Source organism: Melozone crissalis, unplaced genomic scaffold (genome assembly GCF_028551555.1).
Source record: "Melozone crissalis strain CALT ecotype California unplaced genomic scaffold, PUWL_Pcris_2 ptg000068l_1, whole genome shotgun sequence".
Lineage (NCBI taxonomy): Eukaryota > Metazoa > Chordata > Aves > Passeriformes > Passerellidae > Melozone > Melozone crissalis.
The window spans coordinates 8,839,415-8,846,914 of NW_026535846.1; positions in this window are offsets into that span (position 1 = coordinate 8,839,415).

The window sequence follows — 7,500 nt, forward strand, 5'->3', positions numbered from 1 at the left end:
CTAGCTGCCAACAGGATTATTTTAACAGGCTGTTGGAACAGAGGGTGAGAATGGACTGCACTTGTGTAGGAAGTCATTAATTGTTCAGACCATATCTTGTTGTGGATTTCTCTATGTAACATGAAAGTAATTTTGAGCAGTGACTTAGAATAATTACCACTGTGAAGAACTATTTTGCACAATTTATTACTGAAGCACAGATTTAGTCTTGGAGAAGAATGACAAATGAATAAACATGTAGTTGAAGTACTATGAATTGGTGAAGTGGATTAGCATTAAATAAATTTGAAATCAAGACTAACAAATATAAACCTCCTTCGAGCCAGAATAGAAATGTAATGTAGCCATTCTCAAGTAAGGCTGAGGATTAAATGATGAAATATTTGACAGAAGCTAATGGGCCATCATCATAAGCAATAGGGTGTTAAAATGAAAAAAGGGAATTGCTATGAAACACATTTTTTTCTGATTAATTTTTAGAGTTCTCTGAGTACATTTTTTCCCACATGCATATGAGTCCTGAACTACTACTTTCTTGCCAATTTGGATCTGCAACTAATGGTTTGTGACCACATAATGAGTTGTAATATTTAACTTGGATTCTGTGATCCCAAATGTACTTAAAAGTTTTGATATTTTCGTTCTACATGTGGCAGTGCAAAGAAAATGTCCTCCTAGTCACACAGAGCTACAAAAATATTCATTATTTCGAGACACAAAATTCATGCCACCACTCTCTCTCTTTTCCTGCTCAGTGGGAAGGAAAACAGAGATTGCACCCACAGAGTTCTCATAAGCCCTGCACACTTGGTTCTCAGCAGGGGAACGAGCACCTGAAATCTTGCCTACAAAGGCAGAGCAGTGTGGTGGCTGGGAGGGTGACCCAGGTGACCTGCCCGCCTCTGATTATGTCTTTTATGCCAAGCTGGCTGAAGTCACTGAGGAAAAGCTGTTTGAAAGGCCATCACCGTTGATTTCTCTCTGCTGCTGCTGAGGTCAATGAGTTAGTGTTATCATGATTCTTGCCCATAAATATCCATGTGAAAACTCTCATTGACTCCAGCACAAGGGAGGACAGGGCAGCGCTCTTGGAAATCCCATCTGCTGCATTGCAGTTTGCTGCTCCAGAAAAAGAGGCAATGACTATGCATGATGCATTATGAAGGCTGAAATGCTGGTACTTCAAAGAGTGCTTAATTAGTTCAGATAGGTCATAGGCCCTCAGAAAGTACCAATTGTTTCTAAGATTCTATTCCCTACTGATGCCATTTTTTTCCCCAGCTGACAGATGGAAAATGTGCTTGCAGTGACCTTGTCTGGATATTTTTTTTTATCATTTGCAGAGGAGTCAGAAACTTGAGCAACAAATTCCTTCAGTAATTTGAACAACGTACATCCTTCTGCTAGGCAATCTATGCCATCACCTGATTTTGAAATAAGTTCCTATTAATAAGCGATTCCATCTACAAATAATTATCATCAGGAAATCAGTTTTGAGATTGCTACAGTGCAAAAGATTAAAGATTCTATCACATGCTTTTATTTTTCCTGTGGTTGTAAACTTTTTGCAGTAGTGTCCTGAATTCAGAACACAACTAGAAAGAATCATTATTGTTATTTCTGTGTGAAAGGGAACACTATTTATTTTTCTGATTTGTTCTCAGTTCAAGACAACTTTTCTTGACTCTGTTAGTTCTTAACTACCCCTGTTTTATTTGTACTGTGAGCAATTGAACAGGACACACCCACCCATGCCTGTCAATCCAGCAAAACTGAGACCTCCATTCCTTATTAAAAGAGGCAACAATCAATAACATATTAAAGAACACAGCTATAAATTATTCATGACAGTAAATCCCAATAAGTGCAGTATGCCACATGATGCAGAACATTAAAAATTTGCAACGCTTGCCATATCCAGATCAATATTAAAGAGATTGTTAAATTGAGACCAGGGAAAACAACAAACATGGAAAAAACCCAAAAGTGAACCACAAACTAAAATCCATAAATCAGTCAATCATAAATAATTAAGGTGAACAACCTCTCCTTCTGTAGAATATACAACACATTTAAGAGAACAGCATTTGTTTGGATAAAATTTCAAGACTTACAGCATGTTACTCTCTTGGTTTGAAGTTTTACTTATTAGCAGCATTAGTTGTTCAGTACATTCCAGTCAGATGAAAGCTCAGAACCACACTTTTAGCTGATGTAAACCTGTTTAACTCCATTAAAGCTCTTGGTGATGCAGTATGATAAGCTCTCTAAAATCTGGCCACTACATTTGATCAGGAATGAAACATTAAACAAACATTGAGCCAGACTTTGGCCTCCCCTGCACTCTGCTGAAGTTGATGGAAATTCTCCTACCTGCTTTGAACCAGGCTTCCTGTTGGGATTTTATTCTCAGATCTAGGATATAGCTTTACAAGTAAATACAGAAAAAAATCTGTCATGAACTTTCCTCAACCTACCCCAAAAAACAACAGGCTGGGTGAGTGATTGTTGGACTTTTTTTCACTAGCTGGGAGTTTATGGGGTTCTACATCCCAAAATAATGATACCAAATTGCTCCTGAACGTTGTCTTCATACCTTCAAGCATGGATATTCTGAATATACAGTGACACAACAGGTTCTGATTCCTCCAGAAAGGAGAGGAAAATGAAATTACAGTTGCAGCAATGCAGATCTCTCATGGCATCTGATGAGGTGCTGAGTCCCAGCACAGGCAGAGGCAGTGGTGATGAGCTCTGGCTGACAGATGCACCACATAATTCCAAAGGTCTGCTGCACATCTCTGGGTGATCCCAAGCAGGCAAACAGCCAAGACACTGCACACTATCTCCCTGGGAGAAATCTGTTGTCTTGTCAGCACAATAAATGTGTTAAGCATCATTAGCAAGATTCTTAATTACCTATTTTGAATTAAGCAGTGGCACACGCTATTTAGTGCTGCAGAAGAAAAAAGTGATAATTTCAGTACAGACAAAGAACTGTGCCTATGAAATTACTCCAGCACTGGAGCCAAGGAAAAAGTAGATGAAAATATATTATAAATTGAATCTGAATTCTGCAATTGATAATATTTTCTAACTTGGTAAGTAATGAAAATTCACATTGAATTTTCTGCAACAACTATTTGAACTGAAGAGACACCCAATTCCTTCTGAAATGAATGGGAATGCTGTTTGCAGTGCCCAGAGGCAGATTTTGAGAACTTTATCCTTGATCTTTTTTGATGCAATGGGTTCTGTTCTAGTCAAAGGCAATAAGGGAAAGCTGTGTTTCCCTTGCTTTCTGACAACAATGCCTAAACTACTTCTGTTAATGCAGAGTGACCAAACACACATGCTTTTCAGTTTCTCTTCCTCTTAACACTTTTGTCCAACCTGCTTTATTTCCTGCTTAAATACACAAACAGATTGCATTATATGTAAAAAGCCATTCATGCATTTAACATCCCAGTACTGCTTCTTAGCATGGTGCAGACCTCAGATGTATCATTAACAATCACCTCCATATTACTGAATGCAGAAAACTATTTCTTCAGCTTCAGGACAGAATAAATAAATTTTCAACAGTATATTGTAAAGATACCCTAGTTTCTAAGGAAAACATTTTTCTCTGTTAAAGCTACAAATACACTGGATGAAAGTGAGATTATTTCCATTTTTTATTTGGGGTTTCTGATTAGATGGGGTATTCCTGTTTGCTCTGTTTTATCTGTTCTGTATGTGCAAATTCGAGAGACCATAAAAATTAAAACCAGACTGTGGTCATGCTTATGTTTGCAGTAGACTTTCTATATGGACAATTTCCAGCTTTTTTATCATAAACATAAAATGCATTGTCTTAAACAAAATGGTACCATCACCATATAAACATGTTTTTGCACCAGTGCCTAATGTGATCAGTTTAATACTCACTGTCATCCTCAAAGACTTGTCTGGTCATGCCAGGTAGAAGTGAGAGATTTCACTCAAATTCTTCTGTATTCTATTCTATTCTATTCTATTCTATTCTATTCTATTCTATTCTATTCCTTACAGTGCACCCATTTCTGATGGAATGGAATTAATGTTCCCACAGCAATGGCAATAAAGGTCCCAACTTGGGACCAAATATCATCCCATAAAGAGCTACTGGAGTATTTCAGAGGGAATAAGGCTTTTGCTAGGAAGTTATGATCTAACAGCAATTTCTCCACTAACTAGTAAGAAAGAAAGCTCTCTTAGATATTTTGGGGTTTTGGAGAAGGCACATTCCAAACTACAGTCTGATTGTATGCCCTTATATCTATTACTATCATCATCTTCATCATATTCCAGTTATTAAACTGTTCTTATTTCTACCCATGAGATGTATTTTGTTTTCCAGCTCTCCTCCCCACCCAGCCAGGGTGGGGATGGAGGTAGGTGTATGAGAGGGCAGCTGTGTTTTGGGGTTAAACCATGACAGCCACACTGCTGACAAACCTTAGATGCCACTTCTATTGCATGTGCTTAGTTGAGTGGGGTTTCAGTGCACTCAAGAAATGCTCAGAACCAGAATGAGTCCATTTTCATCAAGGATCTGCAGAAAACAGACTGCTTGTTTGAGCTGCAAAAAATAGATTAAAAAGTTAAAGTCTTCAGAAAATATAGTGTTCAAGGAAGTTTACAAAATATTAAAGTATGAAATATTAGGGCAGGTTATATTGCGCTGTGCTCAGGAATATTTCCTCCAGAATTGGAAAATATTGAACAGCTTGGGGGCGTTTATATAAGCATCATCATCAAAATCATCACCAGATCTGCTGAAGGTTTTTTGCCAGAACATCTCCCTCTGTTCTTTCAATTGGCAGCAGCATAACTTTCCAATTATTGCATAATTCTAAACAGATGACTTCAGATAAGGCCTTTCAGGCAGTGATGGTGACACAGAGCTCACCATGAGGTCAGGGTTCACCAGGAAATTTAAACGTATCTCCTGAAGATGGATGGATAATGACAAGCAGCAGTAACAGAAGCACAAAGATAAAAAAAGTCCCAGATTGCCAGATGATTCTGAAAGACATTCCATTTGTGAGGAGGACAGGAGGAGCTGTGTGTTCTCCCAACCAAACAACATGTTTCACCAGCAGGTGCTGGACTGTCAAATGCATGAGCCACTTCAGCTGGCAAAGCACCCTGATGAAATCAACTTATCCACAGCTCTGGATCTCTAATGAACTGTTTGCCCAATAGGAATTTTGTCAAAAGCACCCCTGGAGAGTGACACAGCAGCATTGCTGTGCTTTATGAGATCCTGGATGCCATTGTCCTTAAGAGCAGGCCCTAAGAAGGATAAGTTAGGATAAGGTGATTAATTAATCACCCCCTCTGTTATTTTTGACTCTGTCTGACTTCTCAGCATTCCCATTCAGCAATGGGACAGGGATGCTTCAGGTTTTGACTTTTATTTTGTTTTCTCCCTTATACATGGAGTAAAATGGTGCTTTTGGGTGGTGGGGCCTGCATGAGGTTTTAGAGCAGAGCAGGTGGCTTGAGCTGGCCCAGGTGAATCAAAGGCAAGGACAGCTGGGTCTGGTGGATGCAGCTGTAGAAACAGCCAGGCTCGAGCATTTATAATAACCTGAATTGGGGTAGGGGCCACCTGCCTGTGGCAGTTTCTCTCGGCTGTGCTGTGATTTGTTGTGACAGAAGGCAGGGTTAGTGTTACCTCACCCTGCTGCTGGGAGGATGATTTTGTGCTTTACCTTGGCATTACTTGATGTAGTGCTCTCTCTCCCTCCATGAGGGTCAGTGTTTGCGGAGTTTCTGGGTTTCTGTGTTAGGAACCTTGCCAGCTTCTGCATCTTGTACCTCTGCATCATGAAGTAACCAACCACAAAACCACCATTGGACAACAGGAAGATCAGAGGAGCACTGGTCCTCCTTTTCCTGGCTGAAATACAATGTCTACTCACAGAAACAGTAATAAAATACCCTCCAAACAAACAGGAAAGAAAACACAACAACAAAAAACTCCTGTGCTGTTTCAGAATTACCCCAGGAGGAGACAAAACCAGCCTTGGAACTACCCTTTGCCTCGTTTCTGCTTTGCTGCTGCAGGGTATTAAAGATCTGGGAAATAAAATTCTGTGCCCTCTTGTCCAGGCAGGAGCAGGCAGGCCCAGCCCTGGAGAAAGGCACAGACCAAAGGCACATGGAGAAATCAAGGGAGCAGCCCCCACTGCTGAGCCTCACACAGCCCCTCTGAGTTTGGGGCATAAATCCTGCCCATCCTCACTCACCCTTGCAGCCATCACAGCCTCCCTGTCAGTGACAAACCACAGTGATCACAGCCAGAGACAGAAAACCTGCATGGAAGGGGGGGTTGGCTTTTCCTTTTGTTTTGTTTGTAAATGCAGACATTTATTATTTTGCTAAATTTGACCTTACCAGGAAACACATCTCAGTCCTCTCGCACCTTCAGTGCAAAGAGAATTCATTATGCCCATTCTTCTATTTCACTGTTCCTGGGGATTTACTGACAAGTTGAAAACAAAGCAGGAGTGGTCCTAATGATGAGACAGGAACAATAAAAAACTGAGCAAATAAATGTGAAGAATGCCAGGTTTTGGTAAAATCAAGAGACAGAGTGCAGGGAATTTTAACAGCAAAAACCTTCTAAGGCTGTTTTGTTTCCTTTTTTCTTTTTTATCACTCTCAATTAAATCACCTGATAGGATTTCCTGAAAAGTCCAATTTAAGTTGTTGTTCTGATTTATTTATTTATAAATATGTCATGGCAAAAAGACTTATGAGTTAATTTAAAAAAATAAACTAGACTCTAAAGGTTACATAATGGAGGGAAGCAATGAACATCTGTGGCATCATGGTGCCCCATAAAAACCTTCTTTGGGGGATTTGCTGCAGACAGACACCTGCTTAGCAATGATGTCAAAGCTCACCTGCTTCCTTAACTTTGTAGGGGACCAGAATCACCCAATAGCCTTGATTCCAAAATACAGCTGATTAATTTATTGTATATTATTGTATTTATTGTATATTATTGTATATTTATTTTATATTATTGATTTATTATATTTGATTTATTTATTGTATATCATATATACATTTGTAAATATGTCTATTATATATACATTCTGTCTAACTAGTTGATAAAAACATATATATATAATAAAATTTGAAACAGGCTTTTGAATACTGAAACTTTAATCCATCCAGTTGTTGTGTTTAGCATGGAACAATGATCAAAATTTGGATTTGCAGAAAATAAACCCCTGGACTTACTTTCCTGTTCTTTAGACATCATCAAACATTCTTTTGCATACATAGTTAGAATGACCAAAGCAATTACCTGCTAGGTATTTGTTATTACCTCAGTGCTGGGACAAAACCCAACAAACCCAACCAGAAAAACCCTCTGTTTATTTAAGAGAGTCCTGTTATCTCTGCCTGCCCTGGAGGTGACTTTGATCTGATTTAGGTGGCTCAGAGGAGGAAGCAATG